General features: G+C 46.0%; 1 long non-coding RNA gene across 1 annotated transcript; it reads right to left on the bottom strand.

Moving 5' to 3' along the window:
* Nucleotides 1–852: 852 nt before the first annotated feature.
* Nucleotides 853–7,240, bottom strand: LOC112257162. The gene is made up of 2 exons (XR_002954526.2): nucleotides 7,031–7,240; nucleotides 853–1,385 (listed from the first exon to the last, which is right to left on the bottom strand). It is a non-coding gene; the product is annotated as an uncharacterized LOC112257162 (long non-coding RNA).
* Nucleotides 7,241–27,419: the final 20,179 nt, after the last annotated feature.

The raw sequence follows: 27,419 nt of genomic DNA, 5'->3' as shown, positions 1-27,419 counted from the left end.
CTCAGCACTTTGAGGGAGAGCCTAGAAGAGGATTTCACATTCACTGTGCATCAAAACGTGTTAAGAACTTCAAGATTTCCACCTGTTCTCATCAGAATTTAATTTTTTTAAATGACACTAAAGCATTCCTTATAAGCAAGGAAACACTGATGATTTCCCAATTACTGCATATGGTATCTCTACAGTCTCCTCCTGTAAAGTAAAACACAGAGGTAGGTATCCTTCAGGTTAGAGAAGCAGCCAGGTCGTCTGTATTCCACAATAGATCTATTTTCTCTGTGGAGAAATAGAAAGCTTGCAAAGTTGCAAGAGCGCAACTTAAATCTTCCACTTCATTCAAAAGTTCTCTGAGGAATGATAATGCATGGAGATATGCATGGAGATATAACTAGAAATGATTTGGTTGATTGTTTTATCTGTGGATTAATTGTCAGAGTTTAATTTAATTGTGCATTTCAGGTAAAATAACAACACAATGTTTATATCCCAGGACAAATTAGCTAGCAACAGCAAGCTAACTAGCTAAATTGCCATAAGTGTTTAATGCTTTTTGACTTGCCCCCAAATTAATATCATTGGGTTAGAGTTTGTTTGATGTTTCAACCTGCGTGTCCTGATCGCGTCTGATGTGGGGGGACAAAATCAGCACGTGCCTGTGTGGTCTGGTCAGCACGTCATGACAATTCAATCAGTGAACACATATGTTAGGCAAGTTCAAAAATAATTGAATTGCATTAAGTTTAAATCATAAAAAATGAAGTCATAACTGCTCTATTGTTAAAGTTAAGCTGTTGAACATTCTTATCTGCCCTGTGCAGGGGGTCATTCTGAATTAAAGACAGCTAATACAGGTTATGAATACAGAGTATTTGTATTTCAAGTTGTAGAGTAGACAAACCCAAACAAAAAATAAGATCTATTGTTAATGACACATTGATAGAGTGAGCATAATTATTTTGTTAAAAGTTTGGTAAGTGCAAGTTTTCCTAGTGTCTGGCTGACTTTGGAGTGTGAGATATTAACACCTCAATAACGTGACAAGACAAACAATAACACAATGGCCTTTGGCGTGAACAGTAACTGTTACACTGACTATTCCTCTTGCGACAGGATGAGGACCGGCAGTCACTTCCAGGACCAGCATCTGGTCCAGTCTGGTCTCAACACACTGCCTTGCTGTGTCTCATGTTCTGGGCGCAGGTCCGACCCAGGTTGGCCCCCTCCAGAAGCAAGTCTGACAGGCGGTCCAGGCCCACACAGGTTGTGAGGGGGGTGATGAGGCCGTAGAGCCCCCCCAGCAAAATACTGACTGGCCAGGCTATGATCAGCAAAATCACCAGCCACACGATGCTCCAGAAACACGACCCACAACTGGCCATCCTAGTCTGGGAGAAAGAGAGAAGGGGGAAAAGTATTTCAATGTTTCAGTCAGTTAACAAATCAATCATGAATGTAGACCATGTGCATTACACAAAGATAGAATTTGCAGAGTTGACAGAAATAATACATATTGTTAGGCAAACATATGTCTATTGTATTGATCTCTCATCAAAAATAATAAACAGTAGTATTTATACTGCCAAAGCTCTTCCACTCCCCATGTGATAAGAACAGATTAATATTACTTCAGGTTCTGTTTTAGGACCACTATTGTTTTCACTATATATTTTACCTCTTGGGGATGTTATTCGAAAACATAATGTTAACTTTCACTGCTATGCGGATGACACACAGCTGTACATTTCAATGAAACATGGTGAAGCCCCAAAATTGCCCTCGCTAGAAGCATGTGTTTCAGACATAAGGAAGTGGATGGCTGCAAACTTTCTACTTTTAAACTCGGACAAAACAGAGATGCTTGTTCTAGGTCCCAAGAAACAAAGAGATTTTCTGTTGAATCTGACAATTAATCTTAATAGTTGTACAGTCGTCTCAAATAAAACTGTGAAGGACCTCGGCGTTACTCTTGACCCTGATCTCTCTTTTGAAGAACATATCAAGACCATTTCAAGGACAGCTTTTTTCCATCTACGTAACATTGCAAAAATCAGAAACTTTCTGTCCAAAAATGATGCAGAAAAATTAATCCATGCTTTTGTCACTTCTAGGTTAGACTACTGCAATGCTTTACTTTCCGGCTACCCGGATAAAGCACTAAATAAACTTCAGTTGGTGCTAAATACGGCTGCTAGAATCCTGACTAGAACCAAATTTTTTTATCATATTACTCCAGTGCTAGCCTCTCTACACTGGCTTCCTGTCAAAGCAAGGGCTGATTTCAAGGTTTTACTGCTAACCTACAAAGCATTACATGGGCTTGCTCCTACCTATCTCTCTGATTTGGTCCTGCCGTACATACCTACACGTACGCTACGGTCACAAGACGCAGGCCTCCTAATTGTCCCTAGAATTTCTAAGCAAACAGCTGGAGGCAGGGCTTTCTCCTATAGAGCTCCATTTTTATGGAACGGTCTGCCTACCCATGTCAGAGACGCAAACTCAGTCTCAACCTTTAAGTCTTTACTGAAGACTTATCTCTTCAGTGGGTCATATGATTGAGTGTAGTCTGGCCAGGAGTGGGAAGGTGAACGGAACGGCTCTGGAGCAACGAACCGCCCTTGCTGTCTCTGCCTGGCCGGTTCCCCTCTTTCCACTGGGATTGTCTGCCTCTAACCCTATTACAGGGGCTGAGTCACTGGCTTACTGGGGCTCTCTCATGCCGTCCCTGGAAGGGGTGCGTCACCTGAGTGGGTTGATTCACTGTTGTGGTCATCCTGTCTGGGTTGGCGCCCTCCCTTGGGTTGTGCCATGGCGGAGATCTTTGTGGGCTATACTCGGCCTTGTCTCAGGATGGTAAGTTGGTGGTTGAAGATATCCCTCTAGTGGTGTGGGGGCTGTGCTTTGGCAGAGTGGGCGGGGTTATATCCTTCCTGTTTGGCCCTGTCCGGGGGTGTCCTCGGATGGGGCCACAGTGTTTCCTGACCCCTCCTGTCTCAGCCTCCAGTATTTATGCTGCAGTAGTTTATGTGTCGGGGGGCTAGGGTCAGTTTGTTATATCTGGAGTACCTCTCCTGTCCTATTCGGTGTCCTGTGTGAATCTAAGTGTGCGTTCTCTAATTCTCTCTCTCTCTCTTTCTCACTCTCTCTCGGAGGACCTGAGCCCTAGGACCATGTCCCAGGACTACCTGACATGATGACTCCTTGCTGTCCCCAGTCCACCTGGCCGTGCTGCTGCTCCAGTTTCAACTGACCTGAGCCCTAGGACCATGCCCCAGGACTACCTGACATGATGACTCCTTGCTGTCCCCAGTCCACCTGGCCGTGCTGCTGCTCCAGTTTCAACTGACCTGAGCCCTAGGACCATGCCCCAGGACTACCTGACATGATGACTCCTTGCTGTCCCCAGTCCACCTGGCCGTGCTGCTGCTCCAGTTTCAACTGTTCTGCCTTATTATTATTTGACCATGCTGGTCATTTATGAACATTTGAACATCTTGGCCATGCTCTGTTATAATCTCCACCTGGCACAGCCAGAAGAGGACTGGCCACCCCACATATGCTCTCTCTAATTCTCTCTTTCTTTCTCTCTCTCGGAGGACCTGAGCCCTAGGACCATGCCCCAGGACTACCTGACATGATGACTCCTTGCTGTCCCCAGTCCACCTGACCGTGCTGCTGCTCCAGTTTCAACTGTTCTGCCTTATTATTACACGACCATGCTGGTCATTTATGAACATTTGAACATCTTGGCCATGTTCTGTTATAATCTCCACCCGGCACAGCCAGAAGAGGACTGGCCACCCCACATAGCCTGGTTCCTCTCTAGGTTTCTTCCTAGGTTTTGGCCTTTCTAGGGAGCTTTTCCTAGCCACCGTGCTTCTACACCTGCATTGCTTGCTGTTTGGGGTTTTGGCTGGGTTTCTGTACAGCACTTTGAGATATCAGCTGATGTACGAAGGGCTATATAAATAAATTTGATTTGATTTGATCATTAGTCACAAAATCCTACCATCTATACAGTACCAGTCAAAAGTTTGGTTTTTCTTTATTTTTTACTATTTTCTACATTGTATAATAATAGTGAATACATCTCAACTATGAAATAACACATATGGAATCATGTAGTAACCAAAAAAGTGTTAAATATATATTTTATATTTGAGATTCTTCAAAGTAGCCACCGTTTTCCTTGATGACAGCTTTGCACACACTTGGCATTCTCTCAACCAGCTTCATGAGGTAGTCACCTGGAAGGCATTTCAATTAACAGGTGTGCCTTGTTAAAAGTTAATTTGTGGAATTTCATTCTTAATACATTTGAGCTAATCAGTTGTGTTGTGACAAGGTAGGTTGGTATACAGAAGTCCATATTAAGGCAAGAACAGCTCAAATAAGCAAAGAGAAATGACAGGCCATCATTACTTTAAGACATGAAGGAAAGGTCCATTCTGAAAGTATAAAGAACTTTGAAAGTTTCTTTAAGTGCAGTTGCAAAAAACATCAAGCTCCATGATGAAAATGGCTCTCATGAGGACTGCCACAGGAAAGGAAGACCCAGAGTTACCTCTGCTGCAATGATAAGTTCATTAGAGTTACCAGCCTCAGAAATTGCAGCTCAAATAAATGCTTCACAGAGTTCAAGTACATTTCAACATCAACTGTTCATAGGAGACTGCTTGAAATCAGGCCTTCATGGTCGAATTGCTGCAAAGAAACCACTACTAAAGGACACCAATAAGAAGGAAAATATTGCTTTGGCCAAGAAACACGAGCAATGGAAATTAGGAAATCCGTCCTTTGGTCTGATGAGTCCAAATTTGAGCTTTTTGGTTCCAACCGTCGTGTGTTTGTGGGACGCAGAGTAGGTGAACGGATGAGCTCTGCATGTGTGGTTCCCACCGTGAAGCATGGAGGAGGTGGTGTGATGGTGCTTTGCTGGTGACACTGTGATTCGAAATGAGTTATTTAATAGTTTTGATGTCTTCTGTATTATTCTACAATGTAGGTAATAGTAATAATATAGAAAAACCCATGAATGAGTAGGTGTGTCCAAACTTTTGACTGGTACTGTAAATCACCCATACAAATATCAATGGAGGTAAATCATCCAAAGATATTGACTCCATGGTCAGCATTGCCTCCCAGCCATCAGATCAGATGCCCAGTGTAGTGTGCTATTTATGGTGACTCAATCAGAGGATATAAACTCTCTAGCTGCGTTTACACAGGCAGCCCAATTCTGATCAAATGTTTTACACTAATTGTTTTTTTGACCAATCAGACCAGCTCTGAAAAAGATCTGATGTGAAAAGACCTTGATGTAATTGGTCAAAATAGCAATTGGTAGAAAAAATATCAGAATTGGGCTCTGACACTCCCATCTGTAGTTGAAGCGTGTCAGATTGAGCACGCCCAGTTGATGATCTGGATGTACTTGTCTGGATTTACTGAAGCATATTAAGATAACCAACCCCTGTCCCTACCCAACCCCTGTCCCTACCCAACCCCCGTCCCTAACCAACCCCCATCCCTATCCCTACCCAACCCCGTCCCTAACCCCCCCGTCCCTCCCAACCCCCCCTATCCCTACCCAACCCCTGTCCCTAACCTCTGTCCCTGTCCCTAAACCCCAACTCCTGTCCCTACCCAACCCCTGTTCCTACCCAACCCCTGTTCCTGTCTCTACCAACCCCTCCCTGTCCCTACCCAACCCCCCCTGTCCCTACCCCCCTGTCCCTAACCCCAACCCCTGTCTCTACCCAACCCATCCCTGTCCCTACCCAACCCCCCTAACTCCCCTGTCCCTACCCAACCCCAACTTCCCTACCCAACCCCTGTTCCCCTGTCTCCTGTCTCTACCCAACCCCTGTCCCTGTCCCTCCAACCCCTACCCAACCCCTGTCCCTACCCAACCCCTGTCCCTACACAACCCCTGTCCCTACCCAACCCCAACCCCTGTCTCTACCCAACCCATCTCTGTCCCTACCCAACCTCTGTCCCTACCCAACCCCTGTCCACTCCTACACTACAGAAGAGTTAGTGGACCTGACACCTTGTTCACTCTCCTAATGCATTTTTTAGGAGTGGAGGTGAACAGCAAGAACTAAGCACTCATTTGAGTTCAGTGTATCAGACTCATTGATCTGTAACTGCAGATGCAAATAGTATAAACTTTATTCAATTCCATGGTGTTACCTAAAATAAATCCTTCCAAGAGCTCAGTAGCTGAAGTACAAACTGTCAGACTGGTGAGTGTAAAAGCCAACAACCAGATATACTAGTATGACCGTTTAACCTTTATGAGGTGGGTTGTTCCACCAATTTGGTGCCTTTTGAGAAGTATAACTTGGAGAATGTTTTTTTTTTAAATATTCCATCCAATTTTAACATTCATAAAGAGCACATGTATGTTCAACTTCATAAAGAAACATATTTTCCCACCTCAAGAGGTTCCGTAAAGAAAATACTGTAGTAAGTGCCAAATAAAGATACAGGGGGAATCAGTAATAAATCTCCTTGGGACAGGGTCTGTGTAATATCCTGTTGTGATGGGGCAAACTGTGTGATGAGATCAGCTGCACTCGAGGTTCTCTCGTGCTTCAGGGAACGCCCCTTACATGAGACAATACTAGCATTCAGAAATACTCTACTACTTTTCCCCTGGATCCATTAAATATTTGGATTTAAAAGAGAAAAGTACGCAATAAAAAAATATACTTTCACACATTGAAGCAACATAATTTGTTTGACATATGTGGAAAAAAACAACATCCAGAGGATAAAACAAGAGAGAGAACAGCTTCTTACAAAGACCTTTAAAATATGTGGAGATAAAATGCAGTTATAATACTGCCTTTGCACATGATATACGAAAAGGAAAACAGTTATAGTTATACTGCATGTAGTTAGAGCTAGTGACACATCAACAAATGTAACAGTTAGGAGGAAGTTAAAGCCATGCAAACTAGAGAGCTATGTAAACCCATATTGGGGAGAGTACCTGCCGAGTGAGTATAAAAGACATGTTCACCTTCAGATGTAGCAAGTTTGAATTATTTGAGAAAGTGAGAGCCTGTTTCTCCTCTTCGCCCGTGGAATGGATATCCCCCTCAGTCTCAGTTTAGTTCCTGCTTGGAGCTGCCAAAGCCAAGTCAGACTGTATGAGTGGCCTCCTCCTCCCAGTTAACGCTAATTTGCTGCAACAAGGCAGTCTCTACTAGGGTAAACTGCATGCCAGGGAGGACAGCTGAACATACAGATAGTTGGTCATTTGTGGAGGGTTTTCTAGAGGGAGGATATTACACAATGTGTACCGGTTGCTCAATAAAAAAGAAACATGGTTGTTGTAGGTTTAACAACAGTTTGTTGAACATGCAGAAGCATTGTAGAGAAGAATCTGGGGATTTACAATCCAAGTCTTCAGTTTTAAGGGATTATTTGTAATATGCATTACTTCCTGGGTTATGACTCATAACTGACACAAAACATACATACAGTATCTACTTTAAGCTGAGTAGAGTACATCTGCTTTAGCTTTGATGTCGCAGAGGCTTTGAAAACAAACAAAACATTTTTACAGATTAAAACCAACCACTTCCAGTGGATTGACAATGGATCCCTGTTTAAAGTATACTCCTTTTTAAAAGAGTTGGTTACAATTTCAATTTTGTCCTCCAGAAGAGGCAGAAGAAATAGTACAGCAAATAATATGTCAAAAATACTGATAGAGGAAAGACCCATTTTCTTGGAGGAAATGTATAAGGAAGGTAAAATGCAAATAAGGTAAAATTACAATAGGTATACAAAAGTATGTGGACACTCCTTCAAATTAGTGGATTTGGCTATTTCAGCCACACCCGTTGCTGACAGGTGTATACAATTGAGCACACAACCATGCAATCTCCATAGTCCCGACATTGGCAGTAGAATGGCCTTACTGAAGAGCTCAGTGACTTTCAATATGGCACAGTCATAGGATGCCACCTTTCCAACAAGTCAGTTCATCTATTATCCCCTGCTAGAGCTGCCTCGGTGAACACTAAGTGCTGTTATTGTATAGTGGAAACGTCTAGGAGCATCAACGGCTCAGCCGCGAAGTGGTAGGCCACACAAGCTCACATTACAGGACCGCCAAGTGCTGAAGCGTGTAAAAGGTGTCTTCGGTTGCAACACTCACCACCGAGTTCCAAGCGGCACCTGGAAGCAACGCCAGCACAAGACCTGTTCATCGGGAGCTTCATGAAATGGGTTTCCATGGCAAGATCACCATGTGCCTTGCCAAGCATCGGCTGGAGTGGTGTAAAGCTAGCTGCAACTGGACTCTGGAACAGTGGAAACACGTTCTCTGGAGTGATGAATCACACTTCACAATCTGGCAGTCCGAAAGACGAATCTGGGTTTGGTAGATGCCAGGAGAACGCTACCTGCCCCAATGCATAGTGCCAACTGTGAAGTTTGGTGGATTTATTTTATTTTATTTTACCTTTATTTAACTAGGCAAGTCAGTTAAGAACCAATTCTTATTTTCAATGACGGCCTAGGAACAGTGGGTTAACTGCCTGTTCAGGGGATGAACGACAGATTTGTACCTTGTCAGGATATGAACTTGCAACCTTTCGGTTACTAGTCCAACGCTACCCTGCCGCCCCATGAGGTGGGGAATAATGGTCAGGTTCAGGCTTAGTTCAGTGAAGGGAAATCTTAACACTACAGCATACAATAAATTTTAGACGATTCTGTGCTTCCAACTTTGTGGCGACAGTTTGGAGAAGGCCCTGTCCTGTTTCAGCATGACAATGCCCCCGTGCACAAAGCAAGGTCCATACAAAAATGGGTTCTCGAGATCGGTGTGGAAGAACTTGACTGGCCTACACAGACCCCTGACCTCAACTCCATTGAATACCCTTAGGATGAATTGGAACACCAACTGCGAGCCATGCCTAATCGTCCAACATCATTGCCCGACCTCACTAATGCTTGTGGCTGAAAGGAAGCAAGTCCCTGCAGCAATGTTCCAACATCTAGTGGAAAGCCTTCCCAGAAGATTGGAGGCTGTTGTAGCAGAAAAGGGGGGACCAACTCCATATTAATGCCCATGATTTTGCAATGAGATGTTTGACTTTTGGTCATGTAGTTACTGTATGTCACACAAGCAATTAGCAAAATACCTCAGACTGGGGCAAAGGTACAGCTTCCAACATGTCAACGACCCTAAGCACACAGCCAAACCAACACTGGAGTATCTTCAGAATCTCCTTGAGTGGCCCAGCCAGAGCCCAGACTTGAACCTGATCGAACATCTCTAGAGAGACCTGAAAATAGCTGTGCAGCGACGCTCCCCATCCAACCTCACAGAGCTTGAGAGGATCTGCAGGGAAGATTGGGAGAAACTCCCGAAATACAGGTGTGCTATGTTTGTAGCATCATACCCAAGAAGACTTGGTTGTAATCGCTGCCAAAAGTGCTTCAACAAAGTACAGAGTAAAGGATCTGAATATTTATGTAAATGATATTTCCGTTTTTGCTGTGCAATTATGGGGCATTGTGTGTAGTTTGAGGGTGAAAAAACATCAATTTTAGAATAAGGCTGTAACGTAACAAAATGTGGAAAAAGTCACGGGGTATGAATACTTTCCGAAGGCACTGTATATACTGCACAGTACAATTCAAAAGTTGACACACCTACTCACTCCAGCTTTTTTCTTTTTTTTTCTTTCTATTTTCTATATTGTAGAATAATAGTGAAGACATCAAAACTATGAAATGACACATATAGATTCATGTAGTCACCCCAAAAAGTGTTAAACAAATCAAAATATATTTTACATTTTAGATCATTCAAAGTAGCCACCCTTTGCCTTGATGACAGCTTTGCACACTCTTGGCATTTTCTTAACCAGCTTCATGAGGAATGCTTTTCCAACAGTCTTGAAGGGGTTCCCACATATGCTGGGCACTTCTTGAATGCTTTTCCTTCACTCTGCTGTCTAACTCCTCCCAAACCATTTCAATTGGGTTTAATGTTATTTGATAGACTTCAATTCTATCTGCTAATTTCATAGCCCCCCCCCCCAAAAAAAGTTAGATGTCTAAACTGTATAATCGTGCAACATATTGCTCTCAATAATAGCCATTTCCCTGATTCCAAACCCTACTGGTTCTCTAGCTAGGCTGCGTACATGTCTGTACTGTGGCTTGTCCTTGAGCAGCTGTGGATGCGACCTCTCTTCTCAGACAGTGGGGTTGAAGTGTGGGGGAGGGTAATGGCATAGCCTGGCATATGTAACAGCTAGTTAACCTCTGGTGCATGATAATGCCTAAATTCCCAGTGTGTGTTGTTAGCCTGCAGACTGTGGCCTCTACATGCTACCAGGACCAATGAGGCTACCCATGGGAGTCAGGTCAGGGTAGGCTCCAATCCACCACCACAATCTCAATGAACTGTGTCACTGCATACCTTTGTTTCCAAACACTGATATGGACACTTTGTTATAGAGTTAGGAAGTTGTCACGGTCGTCCTCCTCTTCATCTGAAGAGGAGAGGCGAGATGGATCGGAGGACCAATATGCGGCGTGGTAAGTGTCCATGGTTCTTTTAATACATAAATGTGCACATGAACAACTGACTACAAAAACAAGAAACGTGTGAAAACCTAAACAGTCCTATCTGGTGCAAACACAGAGACAGGAACAATCACCCACAAACACACAGTGAAACCCAGGCTACCTAAGTATGATTCTCAATCAGAGACAACTAATGACACCTGCCTCTGATTGAGAACCATACTAGGCCGAAACATAGAAATACCCAAATCATAAAAAACAAACATAGACTGTCCACCCAACTCACGCCCTGACCATACTAAATAATGACAAAACAAAGGAAATAAAGGTCAGAACGTGACAGACGTGTAGTAGTTTATCTGAAGTACCGGCTCCTCTCCCAACATGGCTTCATGTGCAGGGTGACTGACATGTAAATGCAGCTTAGCAGCAGCTCTTCCAACTGCTATTGGGTAAGCCAATCAGATTGACATATCCCAGTGTGTAACAGCTAGACCATACCGGCGGTCACGAGTCATGAAGGCAGTCAAATTCCACATGGCCATTTAGCCATGGTATTTAGGCTTCTGCAAGCTCTGATGCTGATCATTATGAGACTTCCGGCGCCGACAGAGATGGCCGCCTCGCTTCGCGTTCCTAGGAAACTATGCAGTTTTTTTTTTTTTTTTACGTGTTATTTCTTACATTAGTACTCCAGGTCATCTTAGGTTTCATTACATACAGTCGAGAAGAACTACTGAATATAAGATCAGCGTCAACTCACCATCAGTACGACCAAGAATATGTTTTTCGCGACGCGGATCCTGTGTTCTGCCTTACAAACAGGACAACGGAGTGGATTCCATGCAGCGACCCAAAAAAACGACTCCGAAAAAGAGGGAAACGAGGCGGTATTCTGGTCAGACTCCGGAGACGGGCACACCGTGCACCACTCCCTAGCATTCTTCTTGCCAATGTCCAGTCTCTTGACAACAAGGTTGATGAAATCCGAGCAAGGGTAGCATTCCAGAGGGACATCAGAGACTGTAACGTTCTTTGCTTCACGGAAACATGGATACTGGAGAGACGCTATCCGAGGCGGTGCAGCCAGCGGGTTTCTCCACGCATCGCGCCGACAGAAACAAACATCTTTCTGTTAAGAAGAGGGGCGGGGGCGTATGCCTTATGACTAACGTGACATGGTGTGATGAAAGAAACATACAGGAACTCAAATCCTTCTGTTCACCTGATTCACAATCAAATGTAGACCGCATTATCTACCAAGAGAATTCTCTTCGATTATAATCACAGCCGTATATATCCCCCCCCAAGCAGACACATCGATGGCTCTGAACGAACTTTATTTAACTCTCTGCAAACTGGAAACCATATATCCGGAGGCTGCATTCATTGTAGCTGGGGATTTTAACAAGGCTAATCTGAAAACAAGACTCCCTAAATTTTATCAGCATATCGATTGTGCAACCAGGGGTGGAAAGACCTTGGATCATTGTTACTCTAACTTCCGCGACGCATATAAGGCCCTGCCCCGCCCCCCTTTCGGAAAAGCTGACCACGACTCCATTTTGTTGATCCCTGCCTACAGACAGAAACTAAAACAAGAGGCTCCCACGCTGAGGTCTGTTCAACGCTGGTCCGACCAAGCTGACTCCACACTCCAAGACTGCTTCCATCACGTGGACTGGGACATGTTTCGTATTGCGTCAGATAAAAATATTGACGAATACGCTGATTCGGTGTGCGAGTTCATTAGAACGTGCGTTGAAGATGTCGTTCCCATAGCAACGATTAAAACATTCCCTAACCAGAAACCGTGGATTGATGGCAGCATTCGTGTGAAACTGAAAGCGCGAACCACTGCTTTTAATCAGGGCAAGGTGTCTGGTAACATGACCGAATACAAACAGTGCAGCTATTCCCTCCGCAAGGCTATCAAACAAGCTAAGCGTCAGTACAGAGACAAAGTAGAATCTCAATTCAACGGCTCAGACACAAGAGGCATGTGGCAGGGTCTACAGTCAATCACGGACTACAGGAAGAAATCCAGCCCAGTCACAGACCAGGATGTCTTGCTCCCAGGCAGACTAAATAACTTTGTTGCCCGCTTTGAGGACAATACAGTGCCACTGACATGGCCTGCAATGAAAACATGCGGTCTCTCCTTCACTGCAGCCGAGGTGAGTAAGACATTTAAACGTGTTAACCCTCGCAAGGCTGCAGGCCCAGACGGCATCCCCAGCCGCGCCCTCAGAGCATGCACAGACCAGCTGGCCGGTGTGTTTACGAACATATTCAATCAATCCCTATACCAGTCTGCTGTTCCCACATGCTTCAAGAGGGCCACCATTGTTCCTGTTCCCAAGAAAGCTAAGGTAACTGAGCTAAACGACTACCGCCCGTAGCACTCACATCCGTCATCATGAAGTGCTTTGAGAGACTAGTCAAGGACCATATCACCTCCACCCTACCTGACACCCTAGACCCACTCCAATTTGCTTACCGCCCAAATAGGTCCACAGACGATGCAATCTCAACCACACTGCACACTGCCCTAACCCATCTGGACAAGAGGAATACCTATGTGAGAATGCTGTTCATCGACTACAGCTCGGCATTCAACACCATAGTACCCTCCAAGCTCGTCATCAAGCTCGAGACCCTGGGTCTCGACCCCGCCCTGTGCAACTGGGTACTGGACTTCCTGACGGGCCGCCCCCAGGTGGTGAGGGTAGGCAACAACATCTCCTCCCCGCTGATCCTCAACACTGGGGCCCCACAAGGTTGCGTTCTGAGCACTCTCCTGTACTCCCTGTTCACCCATGACTGCGTGGCCACGCACGCCTCCAACTCAATCATCAAGTTTGCGGACGACACAACAGTGGTAGGCTTGATTACCAACAACGACGAGACGGCCTACAGGGAGGAGGTGAGGGCCCTCGGAGTGTGGTGTCAGGAAAATAACCTCACACTCAACGTCAACAAAACTAAGGAGATGATTGTGGACTTCAGGAAACAGCAGAGGGAACACCCCCCTATCCACATCGATGGAACAGTAGTGGAGAGGGTAGCAAGTTTTAAGTTCCTCGGCATACACATCACAGACAAACTGAATTGGTCCACTCACACAGACAGCATCGTGAAGAAGACGCAGCAGCGCCTCTTCAACCTCAGGAGGCTGAGGAAATTCGGCTTGTCACCAAATGCACTCACAAACTTCTACAGATGCACAATCGAGAGCATCCTGGCGGGCTGTATCACCGCCTGGTACAGCAACTGCTCCGCCCTCAACCGTAAGGCTCTCCAGAGGGTAGTGAGGTCTGCACAACGCATCACCGGGGGCAAACTACCTGCCCTCCAGGACACCTACACCACCCGATGTTACAGGAAGGCCATAAAGATCATCAAGGACATCAACCACCCGAGCCACTGCCTGTTCACCCCGCTATCATCCAGAAGGCGAGGTCAGTACAGGTGCATCAAAGCTGGGACCGAGAGACTGAAAAACAGCTTCTATCTCAAGGCCATCAGACTGTTAAACAGCCACCACTAACATTGAGTGGCTGCTGCCAACACACTGACAATGACACTGACTCAACTCCAGCCACTTTAATAATGGGAATTGATGGGAAATGATGTAAATATATAAACAATGCTACCTTATATAATGTTACTTACCCTACATTATTCATCTCATATGCATACGTATATACTGTACTCTATATCATCGACTGCATCCTTATGTAATACATGTATCACTAGCCACTTTAAGTATGCCACTTTGTTTACATACTCATCTCATATGTATATACTGTACTCGATACCATCTACTGTATCTTGCCTATGCTGCTCTGTACCATCACTCATTCATATATCCTTATGTACATATTCTTTATCCCCTTACACTGTGTTTAAGACAGTAGTTTTGGAATTGTTAGTTAGATTACTTGTTGGTTATTACTGCATTGTCGGAACTAGAAGCACAAGCATTTCGCTACACTCGCATTAACATCTGCTAACCATGTGTATGTGACAAATAAAATTTGATTTGATTTGATTTTTTAAAATCATTAGTAGTCTACCAAACTTGCTAACTGCCTGGTACTCAGCACTCTATTGTCCCTCTAATCACTCTGACATCAATGCAAACCTATTTGAAAATCTAATCAAACACTTTATGAGAGCCCATGAGCTCATGTTGCACAACATTTCTATAGGCTATGCAATTGCGGGTGATGGCCTCTAAAAAAAGGAGGAGGATTCCATCAGCTTTCTATCAGCTATGCCTACTATATTTATTTCTCAACTTTCCTAATATTAAGCACATTGCTAATATTTATAACAGGAGTATAGCCTACCTGACTGGCATGAAAATAAACCACGGGGAAAAGTGTCCTCCATTCGCTATTTAAGTGCATAGACAGGTTTTCCGGCTATATATTATCACTTGTGAATGATGCCCAGCATAAGAAACAATGGCTTTTTTTGTGATTTGTTAGAATCATAGGTAGGGATAGGAAGGGAGAGAGAGAGAGAGACAGGGATAGGAAGAGAGAGTGAGAGAGAGAGAGAGAGAGAGGCAGGGATAGGAAGGGGAGAGAGAGAAGTAGCTTTCACATGGCGGTGAATGAGCTGAGAGACAAAGCAAGAAGAGCATTCTATGCCATTACAAGGAACATCAAAATCGAAATTCCAATTAGAATCTGTCTCAAACTTTTTCAATCAGTTATAGAACCAATTGCTCTATATTGCAGTGAGGTATGGGGTCCGATCTCTAATAATGAATTTACCAAATGGGACAAACATCCAATCGAAATACTGCATGCAGAGTTTTGTAAGACTGTATTGTAGAGCAGAATTGGGCCAATACCCCCTCCTCACTTGAATAGAAAAAAGAGCCATCAAATTTTACAACCACCTAAAAACAAGTCACCCCAAAACATTCCATCACACAGCTCTACAATGCCAAGAGATGAAAAACGAGACGAGTCCCTTCAGCCAGCTGGTTCGGAAGCTGAGTTCACCAACCCAAACCAACCCCATAGAGCCTCAGGACAGCACTCAGAAAATCTGGCCCAACCAAATCATCACAAAATAAAAATATATCACCTATTGGAAAGACACCACAAAAAATCTAAGTAAACTTCAATGCTATTTGGCTCTAAACAGACAGTACATGGTGGCAGACTATCTGACCACTGTGAGTGATAGAAAACTGAGGAAAACATTGACTAGGTACAGTCTGGCTATAGAGACCGGTCGTCACAGACCAACCTGGCTGCCCAGAGAGGACAGGCTGTGCTCACTCTGCTCCAGGGGAGAGGTAGAGACAGAACTGCATTTCCTATTACACTGTGACAAATACTCAGGCCAAAGAGAATATTTTTTTCCCAAAATTATAATCCAATACAAAGAATTTGAAACTATAAAAGATGAAGAAAACATCCAATATTTATTGGGTGAAAAGCCTAAATGTGCAGTTTTGGCAGCCAAATATGTGTCCTCCTGCCACAACCTGATGGACAGCCAGTGAAAAGTGCAAAGTAATGTCGATAATATTTCCCATCTTGTTTTGTTTTGTCTTTCATACCAGGTCATGTGTCTTCTCAGTCATGTTGACACTGGTCTACTACTATTGCTTCAATGTATTGTTATTCTCATTAATATTGTTGTTGTAGTTGTTGTTAATGGTAAACCCATGTCCACTACTATTATTATTATTGCTGTTGGTCCCACCATTTATTTATATATAAATATATATGTATTTTATATATATATTTTAATTGTATTTTTCGATATGTATACTTTGACAATGTAAGTAAAAATGAACTTGCCATGTCAATAAAGTCAATTGAAATGAATTGCGAGAGAGACAGTGTCACACCCTGACCATAGTTTGCTTTGTATGTTTCTATGTTTTGGTTGGTCAGGGTGTGAGCTGAGTGGGCATTCTATGTTACATGTCTAGTTTGTCTAGTTCTATGTTTGGCCAGATATGGTTCTCAATCAGAGGCAGGTGTTCGTCATTGTCTCTGATTGGGAACCATATTTAGGTAGCCTGTTTGGTGTTGGGTTTTGTGGGTGATTGTCCTTGTTCTGCCTCTGTGTTACTTTGCACCAGTATTAGGCTGTTTTGGTTTTCGTGGTACGTTTTTTGTATTTGATTAGTGTTTACGTTTGTTTCATTAAACATGGATCGCAATAGCCACGCCGCATTTTGGTCTGACTCTCCTTTGCCTACAGAAAAACGTGACAGACAGGGATAGGAAGGAGGAGGCAAGAGAGAGGTAGGGATAGGAAGGGAGAGAGAGAGAGAGAGAGGGTGGATAGGAAGAGAGAGAGGGTGGATAGGAAGAGAGAGAGGGTGGATAGGAAGAGAGAGAGGGTGGATAGGAAGGGGGAGAGAGAGGGTGGATAGGAAGGAGAGAGACAGGGATAGGAAGGAGAGAGACAGGGATAGGAAGGGGAGAGAGAGAGAGAGGGTGGATAGGAAGAGAGAGAGGGTGGATAGGAAGAGAGAGAGAGAGGTGGATAGGAAGGAAGAGAGACAGGGATAGGAAGGAGAGAGACAGGGATAGGAAGGAGAGAGAAAGGGATAGGAAGGAGAGAGACAGGGATAGGAAGGAGAGAGACAGGGATAGGAAGGAGAGAGACAGGGATAGGAAGGGAGAGAGACAGGGATAGGAAGGGAGAGAGAGAGAGAGAGGGTGGATAGGAAGAGAGAGAGGGTGGATAGGAAGAGAGAGAGGGTGGATAGGAAGAGAGAGAGAGAGAGAGGTGGATAGGAAGAGAGAGAGAGAGAGGGATAGGAAGGGGGAGAGAGAGGGTGGATAGGAAGGAGAGAGACAGGGATAGGACGGGAGAGAGACAGGGATAGGAAGGGAGAGAGACAGGGATAGGAAGGGGAGAGAGAGAGAGGGGATAGGAAGGGAGAGAGAGAGAGAGAGACAGGGATAGGAAGGAGAGAGAGAGGGATAGGAAGGGGGAGAGAGACACGGATAGGAAGGGGAGAGACAGGGATAGGAAGGGAGAGAGAGAGAGGCAGGGAGAGAGAGAGAGGCAGGGATAGGAAGGGGGAGAGAGAGAGGTAGAAATAGGAAAGGGGAGAGAGCGAGGTAGCGATAGGAAGGAGAGAGGGAGAGGTAGCGATAGGAAAGGGGAGAGAGAGGTAGTGATAGGAAGGGAGAGAGAGAGAGGTAGCGATAGGAAAGGGGAGAGAGAGGAGGTGGATAGGAAAGGGGGAGAGAGGTAGCGATAGGAAAGGGGAGAGAGAGGTAGCGATAGGAAAGGGGAGAGAGAGAGAGGTAGGGATGGGAAGGGAGAGAGAGAGAGAGGTTGGGATAGAAAGGGAGAGAGAGAGGTTGGATAGAAAGGGAGAGATAGAGAGGTAGTGATAGGGAGAGAGAGAGGTAGGAATAGGAAGGGGGAGATAGAAAGAGATAGGTAGGGCTAGGAAGGAGGGAGAGAGAGAGACATGGATAGGAAGAGAGGGAGAGAGAGAGACAGGGATATGAAGGGGGAGAGAGAGAGGCAGGGATAGGAAGGGGAGAGAGAGAGAGAGAGATGGATATGAAGGAGAAGAGAGAGGTAGGGATAGGAAGGGGAGAGAGAGGGGGGTAGGGATAGGAAGGGGGAGAGAGAGAGGGGCAGGGATAGGAAGGGGGAGAGAGAGAAATAGGTAGAGATAGGATGGGGGAGAGAGGTTGGATAGAAAGGAGAGATAGAAAGAGAGAGGTAGGAAGGAGGGAGACATGGATAGGAAGGGTTGAGAGAGAGGTAGGGATAGGAAGGGGAGAGAGAGGTAGGGATAGGAAGGGGGAGAGAGAGAGGCAGGGATAGGAAGGGGGAGAGAGAGGTAGGGATAGGAAGGTGGAGAGAGAGAGGCAGGGATAGGAAGGGGGAGAGAGAGGTAGGGATAGGAAGGGGGAGAGAGAGTAGGAAGGGGCGAGAGAGGTAGGATAGGAAGGGGGAGAGAGGGAGGGATAGGAAGGGGTAGAGCGAGGTAGGAATAGGAAGGGGAGAGAGAGGGGCAGGGATAGGAAGGGGGAGAGAGAGAGAGGTAGGGATAGGAAGGGGGAGAGAGAGAGGCAGGGATAGGAAGGGGGATAGGGATAGGAAGGGGGAGAGAGAGAGGCAGGGATAGGAAGGGGTGAGAGAGGTAGGGATAGGAAGGGGGAGAGAGAGAGGCAGGGATAGGAAGGGGCGAGAGAGGTAGGGAAAGGGATAGGAAGGAAAGGGAGAGAGGTAGCGATAGGAAAGGGGAGAGAGAGAGAGGTAGGGATGGGAAGGGAGAGAGAGAGAGGTTGGGATAGAAGGAAGGGGGTTGGATAGAAAGGAGAGATAGAGAGGTAGTGATAGGGAGAGAGAGTAGGAAGGGGAGATAGAAAGAGAGAGGTAGGGCTAGGAAGGGGAGATGGAGATAAAAAGAGAGAGGTAGGGCTAGGGAGAGGTAGGGAGAGAGAGAGACATGGATAGGAAGGAGGGAGAGAGGGAGACAGGGATAGGAAGGGGGAGAGAGAGAGGCAGGGATAGGAAGGGGGCGAGAGAGAGAGGTAGGGATAGGAAGGGGGAGAGAGAGAAATAGGTAGAGATAGGATGGGGGAGAGAGGTTGGATAGAAAGGAGAGATAGAAAGAGAGAGGTAGGAAGGAGGAGACATGGATAGGAAGGGTTGAGAAGGTAGGGATAGGAAGGGGGAGAGAGAGGTAGGGATAGGAAGGGGGAGAGAGAGAGGCAGGGATAGGAAGGGGGAGAGAGAGAGGCAGGGATAGGAAGATAGGATAGGAAGGTGGAGAGAGAGAGGCAGGGATAGGAAGGGGGAGAGAGAGGTAGGGATAGGAAGGGGGAGAGAGAGAGGCAGGGATAGGAAGGGGCGAGAGAGGTAGGGATAGGAAGGGGGAGAGAGAGGGAGGGATAGGAAGGGGTAGAGCGAGGTAGGAATAGGAAGGGGGAGAGAGAGGGGCAGGGATAGGAAGGGGGAGAGAGAGAGGTAGGGATAGGAAGGGGGAGAGAGAGAGGCAGGGATAGGAAGGGGGAGAGAGAGGTAGGGATAGGAAGGGGGAGAGAGAGAGGCAGGGATAGGAAGGGGTGAGAGAGGTAGGGATAGGAAGGGGGAGAGAGAGAGGCAGGGATAGGAAGGGGCGAGAGAGGTAGGGATAGGAAGGGGGAGAGACAGGTAGGGATAGGAAGGGGGAGAGAGAGGTAGGGATAGGAAGGGGGAGAGAGAGAGGCAGGGATAGGAAGGGGCGAGAGAGGTAGGGATAAGGGATAGGAAGGGGGAGAGAGAGAGGTAGGGATTGGAAGGGGAGGTAGGAAGGGGGGATTGGAAGGGGAGAGAGGTAGGGATTGGAATGGGGAGAGAGAGATGTAGGGATAGGAAGGGGGAGAGAGAGGTGGGGATAGGAAGGGGAGATAGAAAGAGAGAGGTAGGGCTAGGAAGGAGGGAGAGAGAGAGACATGTATAGGAAGGAGGGGCAGAGGGAGACATGGATAGGAAGGGGAGAGAGAGAGGCAGGGATGGGAAGGGAGTGAGAGAGGTAGGATAGGAAAGGGAGAGAGAGAGAGAGAAGTTGGGATAGGGGATTGGATAGAAAGGGAGAGATAGAGAGGTAGTGATAGGGAGAGAGAGAGGTAGGAATAGGAAGGGGGAGATAGAAAGAGATAGGTAGGGCTAGGAAGGAGGGAGAGAGAGAGACATGGATAGGAAGAGAGGGAGAGAGAGAGACAGGGATAGGGGGGAGAGAGAGAGGCAGGGATAGGAAGGGGAGAGAAGGAGAAGAGAGAGGTAGGGATAGGAAGGGGGAGAGAGAGGGGGTAGGGATAGGAAGGGGAGAGAGAGAAAGGTAGGGATAGGAAGGGGGAGATAGAAAGAGAGAGATGGATATGAAGGAGAAGAGAGAGGTAGGGATAGGAAGGGGGAGAGAGAGAGAGGGGGTAGGGATAGGAAGGGGAGAGAGAGAGGGGCAGGGATAGGAAGGGGGAGAGAGAGAAATAGGTAGAGATAGGATGGGGGAGAGAGGTTGGATAGAAAGGAGAGATAGAAAGAGAGAGGTAGGAAGGAGGGAGACATGGATAGGAAGGGTTGAGGAGAGGTAGGGATAGGAAGGGGGAGAGAGAGGTAGGGATAGGAAGGGGAGAGAGAGAGGCAGGGATAGGAAGGGGGAGAGAGAGGTAGGGATAGGAAGGTGGAGAGAGAGAGGCAGGGATAGGAAGGGGAGAGAGAGGTAGGGATAGGAAGGGGAGAGAGAGAGGCAGGGATAGGAAGGGGCGAGAGAGGTAGGGATAGGAAGGGGAGAGAGAGGAGGGATAGGAAGGGGTAGAGCGAGGTAGGAATAGGAAGGGGGAGAGAGAGGGGCAGGGATAGGAAGGGGGAGAGAGAGAGAGGTAGGGATAGGAAGGGGAGAGAGAGAGGCAGGGATAGGAAGGGGGAGAGAGAGGTAGGGATAGGAAGGGGGAGAGAGAGAGGCAGGGATAGGAAGGGGTGAGAGAGGTAGGGATAGGAAGGGGGAGAGAGAGAGGCAGGGATAGGAAGGGGCGATAGGGATAGGAAGGGGAGAGACAGGTAGGGATAGGAAGGGGATAGGGAAGGAAGGGGGAGAGAGAGAGAGGCAGGGATAGGAAGGTAGGGATAAGAAGGGGAGAGAGAGGTAGGGATAGGAAGGGGGAGAGAGAGAGGTAGGGATTGGAAGGGGAGGTAGAGAAGGAGGGATTGGAAGGGGAGAGAGAGGTGGTAGGGATTGGAATGGGGAAGAGAGATGTAGGGATAGGAAGGGGGAGAGAGAGGTGGGGATAGGAAGGGGGAGATAGAAAGAGAGAGGTAGGGCTAGGAAGGAGGGAGAGAGAGAGACATGTATAGGAAGGAGGGGCAGAGGGAGACATGGATAGGAAGGGGGAGAGAGAGAGGCAGGGATGGGAAGGGGAGAGTGAGAGAGGTAGAGATAGGAAAGGGGAGAGAGAGAGAGAGAAGTTGGGATAGAAAGGGAGAGAGAGAGAGAGAGGTTGGATAGAAAGGAGAGATAGGAGTGATAGGGAGAGAGAGAGGGAAGGGGAGATAGAAAGAGATAGGTAGGGCTAGGAAGGAGGGAGAGAGAGAGACATGGATAGGAAGAGAGAGAGAGACAGGGATATGAAGGGGGAGAGAGAGAGGCAGGGATAGGAAGGGAGAGAGAGAGAGAGATGGATATGAAGGAGAAGAGAGAGGTAGGGATAGGAAGGGGAGAGAGAGGGGGTAGGGATAGGAAGGAGAGAGAGAAAGGTAGGGATAGGAAGGGGAGATAGAAAGAGAGAGATGGATATGAAGGAGAAGAGAGAGGTAGGGATAGGAAGGGGAGAGAGAGAGAGAGGGGGTAGGGATAGGAAGGGGGAGAGAGAGAGGGGCAGGGATAGGAAGGGGAGAGAGAGAGAGGTAGTGCTAGGAAGGAGGGAGAGGTGGAAGAGAGAGAAAGAAGAGTGACAAAGAAGAGAGAGAGAGAGAGAGAGAGAGAGAGAGAGGGGGTGACAAAGAAGAGTGGGAGAGAAAGAGAGAGAGAGGGGTGACAAAGAAGAGTGGGAGAAAAAGAAGAGAGCGAGAGGGGTGACAAAGAAGAGTGGGAGAGAAAGAGAGAGAGAGAGAGGGGTGACAAAGAAGAGTGGGAGAGAAAGAGAGAGAGAGAGAGGGGTGACAAAGAAGAGTGGGAGAGAAAGAGAGAGACAGAGGGGTGACAAAGTAGAGTGGGAGAGAAAGAGAGAGATAGAGAGAGGGGTGACAAAGGAGAGTGGGAGAGAAAGAGAGAGAGAGAGAGAGACAGTGCCATCAGAAAGTATTCACATCCCTTGACTTATTCCACAGTTTTTGTTACAGACGGAATTGAAAATGGATTAAAAAGAGATCATCAATACATCCAGTCATTACCTAGATACTGGCGTTGTTTTATTATTATTATTAGGAATGACAAGCCAGACAAAATTAAACAGGCTATTTATATAATGAATATGAACTCCGAGGGGGTTCATATTCATTGAACCTCTCACTAAAGGCTTCAATCATACAAAAGTTATACTTAAATCCAAACGAGTTCTCCAGCAGATTAGTAAGAATGGCTCACCCTATGTTCAAGAATGGCCTTTTTCCATTTATTCAGATTACAATCCCTCACTTTTGGTTATTTGAAAATCTAATCATCTCCAAAATATCCCTATTTTTAAAGCTAGCCATAGAAATCTGGTTGAAATGTTTGTTTAATCAACCAGAGAAGACAGAACAAGTATTACGGTTAAACTGAAATATAAATGTAAAAAAAGAAGAACATCTTTGATGATAATTCTCAGTATAATCTTTGTTAATGACATCATAAATGGGACTGGGGGAGTCATGTCACACATGCAGCTAACAAAAATATATGGAAATGTCTGCTCCACCCAAAATGACAACCTAATGATTGCATCATTACCGCAAAAAATGGATGAGGCAAGTGGAAGAAGGAATTGGTTCATCTGAAGTAGAGTAAAAATAAGTGTATAGGGCTCTACAGTGCGACCATTTTACTCACAACAAAACATGGAGCCGACAGAGATGGTCGCCTCGCTTCAGCTCCTTAAAAAACTATGCAGTTATTTGTTTCTTATGTTTTATTTCTTACATTGTTAGCCCAGAATATCTCAAGAGCAATCGCCAACTACCTGCCCTCCAGGACACCTACACCACCCGATGTCACAGGAAGGACAAAAAGATCATCAAGGACAACAACCACCACTGCCTGTTCACCCCTCTATCATCCAGAAGGCGAGGTCAGTACAGGTGCATCAAAGCTGGGACCGAAAAACAGCTTCTATCTCAAGGCCATCAGACTGTTAAACAGCCATCACTAACATAGAGAGGCTGCTGCCAACATACAGACTCAAATCTCTGGCCACTTGAATAAATGGATTTAATAAATGTATCACTAGCCACTTTAAACAATGCCACTTTAATATGTACATATCCTACATTACTCATCTCATATGTATATACTGTACTCTATACCATCTACTGCATCTTGCCTATGCCGGACGGCCATCACTCATCCATGTATGTACACATTCTTATTCATCCCTTTACATTAGTGTGTATAAGGTAGTTGTTGTGAAACTGTTAGATCACTTGTTAGATATTACTGCATGGTCGGAACTAGAAGCACAAGCATTTCGCTACACTTGCAATAACATCTGCTTACCATGTACAAAATTTGATTTTAAATATTTTGCTGCGCAAGAAAAAGGTAAGGATTCCAGCTTTAATATCTCCCATATTTTTATGCTCCTACATTTCTTTGTGTGTGCCCCCCAAAAATACCCTTGCTGTACCAGCATCTCCAGCTCTACGGGCACTTATCCAGTCAACATGGGCTGAGGTAAATGCTTTTTGTGGGAGAAGGAAGGAGACTTCTCTTGCTTATTCAAGGAGCTCTGGTGAAATACTAAACGATCTTTGGATCTGTGTGTAAAGCTCTGGAACAGACACAAATGTACATTCACAGACAAGATGTGGAATGTGAAATAGACAAATAAACTGTGTGTAGGCGTGTGTGAGCGTACTAGTGTGTGTGTATTTAGTACGTATTCAGTTAACAAGTCACAAGATTGTGGACAATGGAAAAGCTACCTAAAAACACATCACTGCCACAGAAACAAACAACAAGAGGAGTCCTCCAATCAGAAAAGAGCCTGACAAAAGAGAAGCCAATCAGAAGCAGTCTTTCCCTGGGGAAACAGCTCTGTGTGTAGAGGTAGGGGACATCCACCTGTGTTGTTTCCTAACATGCGGAGCCATGTAGAGGGGCAGTGTGTGTGTGTGTTTGTGTGCCTGTCAGGGTGTGTCTGTGTCTCCCTGAATGTCTTCACTTTGGTGTGTGTGTTAACGTTACTGTATACCAGCACGTGTGTGGTTGTGCGCCTGTCAGAGTGTGTCTGCGTCTGAGTGTGACCCCGTGTGTGTGCTCCTGTCACAGTGTGTATGTCTCTGTATGTGTCCCTCCCTGTGTGTCTCTCAGTGGGAGGCCTTCTGCTAGGCTGTCAGATTGAGAGGTCAGCCGTCAGGGAGAGGTCAGCACGTCAGGGAGGGATCAGCCCGTCATATGGTCAGATGCACGGTAGCGGGTTGCTATTAGCGGAGTGGAATGTAACGAGGTAAAACCGCTGTACGGGAGCGAGAGAACTCAGCGTGAGATAGACAGCAGGGTAATTTCCCACAAACCACTGCTTTCCCACCCATCCAGAAAGGCAACCAAGATTTTTATGAAGTTAGAATAGTCACATTTACTCGCATGGAGATCCCCTCTAGCTTGATGCATTTCTATGCTCAAAACACACAAGTAGAAAGTGTTGTTATTGACTTGGCCAACAGTTGAACAGCGGTTTAATGTCTATCATATTATCAAGTAACACAGCCATTCAAAAATAAAACTTACAATGTGAAACCATTGATAAAACACTCATGTCTTTCAGTGCACATACAATACAGTATCTCCTTTCCCATTCAGTGAATCACAGACTCTTGTTTTAAAACCCACTTCACATATAAAGAGAGGGAGAAAATGTAATGTGAATTAGGCAGAAGGGTGTAATCTCCTGTGTGAGATTAAATGGGCGATAGGCGAGACGAGGGCAGGCCAGGGTGCTGACAACAAGATAAACGTGTGACTCTCCCTGGCCCCTCCGCACCACTTCACTGCCAGCCCATCAATCCTCTGCTTTATGAAACACAGAGTAAAGGGAGTTGACGTGTTTTTTGGGCCCTGGTTAAACCGCTAAGCTAGAAGAGGCTTCAAAACAGAGGATGACTTATTCCTCCAGCCAAAGCTCCATTTGTAGACTGCAATTTCAGTCAGCCGCGTTGCGGTTCTAATGGGGTATAGGCCTATCTGCAAAAACATGTTACACCAGTGCAGCCATCATATTAGATCACACGGCGGGTCAGTGTGTGTGCACGTGTCCTGGTACAGAGAGCTAAAATGCTGTAGCAGTGTTTTGCCTGGTGCTTAATATGCAGCATATTAAGGAAGAGGGGCCATTACACAGGTGCACCTTGTACAGGGGACAATAAAAGGTCACTAAAATGTGCAGTTTTGTAACGAAGCATAATGCCACAGATGTCTCAAGTTGAGGGAGCGTGCAATTGGCATGCTGACTGCAGGAATGTCTACCAGAGCTGTTGCCAGAGAATTTAATGTTAATTTCTCTACAATAAGCAGCCTCCAACATCGTTTTACAGAATTTGGCAGTACGTCCAACTGGCCTCACAACTTCAGACCACGTGTAACCACACCAGCCCAGTACCTCCACACCCGGCTTCTTCACCTGCGGGATCGTCTCAGACCAGCCACCCGGACAGCTGATGAAACTGTGGGTTTGCACAAGCAAATCATTTCTGCACAAACTGTCAGAAACCATTAGCGTGTGTGGGCAAGCGGTTTGCTGATGTCAATGTTTTGAACAGAGTGCCCTATGGTGGCGGTTGGGTTATGGACAGGCATAAGCTACGGACAAGGAACACAGTTGCAAATTATTGAACGCAATTTGAAAGCACAGAGATACCGTGCAATTCATCCGCCGTCATTACAGCATGTTTCAGCATGATAATGCACGACCCCACGTTGCAAGGATCTGTACATTATTCTTCCATGGCCTGCACACTCGCCAGAAATGTCACCCATTGAGCACGTTTGGGATGCTCTCGATCGACGTGTACGACAGCGTGCTTCAGTTCCTGCCAATATCAAGCAACTTCACACAGCCATTGAAGGGGAGTGTGACAACATTCCACAGGCCACAATCAACAGCCTGATCAACTCTATGAGGAAGAGATGCATCGTGCTGCATGTGGCAAATGCTGGTCACAACAGATGCTGACTGGTTTTCTGATCCACGCACCTACCTTTTTTTGAAGGTACAGTCTCTGTGACTAACAGATGCATATCTGTATTGCCAGTCATGTGAAATCCATAGATTAGGGCCTAATGATTTTGTTTCAATTGACTGATTTCCTTATATGAACTGTAACTCATTAATGCCTTTGAAATTCTTGCATGTTACATTTATATTTTGGTTCAGTGTATTTTCTTTGAGGGAAAACTAAAGTTGCACCCACTGATCAATCTACTGAAGCAACAATGTTTGCTAATTTATGAATAAAATTAAAAAAACATTTACATAAGTACTCAGTACATTACTTTGTTGAAGCACCTTTGGCAGCGATTACAGCCTAGCTTCTTGGGTATGACGCTACAAGCTAGGCACACCTGTATTTCGGGAGTTTCTCCCATTCTTCTCTGCAGATCCTCTCAAGTGCTGTCATGTTGAATGGGGTGCCTTTTCAGGTCTTTCTAGAGATGTTCGATCGGGTTCAAGTCCGGGCTCTGGCTGGGCCACTCAAGGACATTCAGAGACTTGTCCCAAAGTCCCTCCTGCATTTTATTGGCTGTGTGCTTAGCGTTATTGTCCTGTTGGAAGGTGAACCTTCGCCCCAGAGGTCCTGAGCGCTACCTGGAGCAGGTTTTCATCAAGGATCTCTGTGTACTTTGCTCCATTCATCTTGCCTCAATCCTGACTAGTCTCCCAGTCCCTGCCGCTGAAAAACATCCCTATAGCATGATGATGCCACCACCAAGAGGGCTGTCATGTGCCTTTTACTTAGGAGTGGCTTTCATCTGGCCACTCCACCATAAAGGCCTGATTGGTGGAGTGCTGCAGAGATGGTTGTACTTCTGGAAGGTTCTCCCATCTCCACAGAGGAACTCTAGAGCTCTGTCAGTGACCATCTTGCTCAGGAAGAGTCTTGGTGGTTCCATACTTCTTCCATTTAATGATGGAGGCCACTGTGTTCTTGGGGACCTTCAATGCTGCAGA

This window comes from Oncorhynchus tshawytscha, linkage group LG08, assembly GCF_018296145.1.
Source record: "Oncorhynchus tshawytscha isolate Ot180627B linkage group LG08, Otsh_v2.0, whole genome shotgun sequence".
NCBI classification, from domain to species: Eukaryota; Metazoa; Chordata; class Actinopteri; order Salmoniformes; family Salmonidae; genus Oncorhynchus; species Oncorhynchus tshawytscha.
Note: the sequence above shows the minus strand (reverse complement) of the source record. Positions and strands in the feature narration are given on the sequence as shown.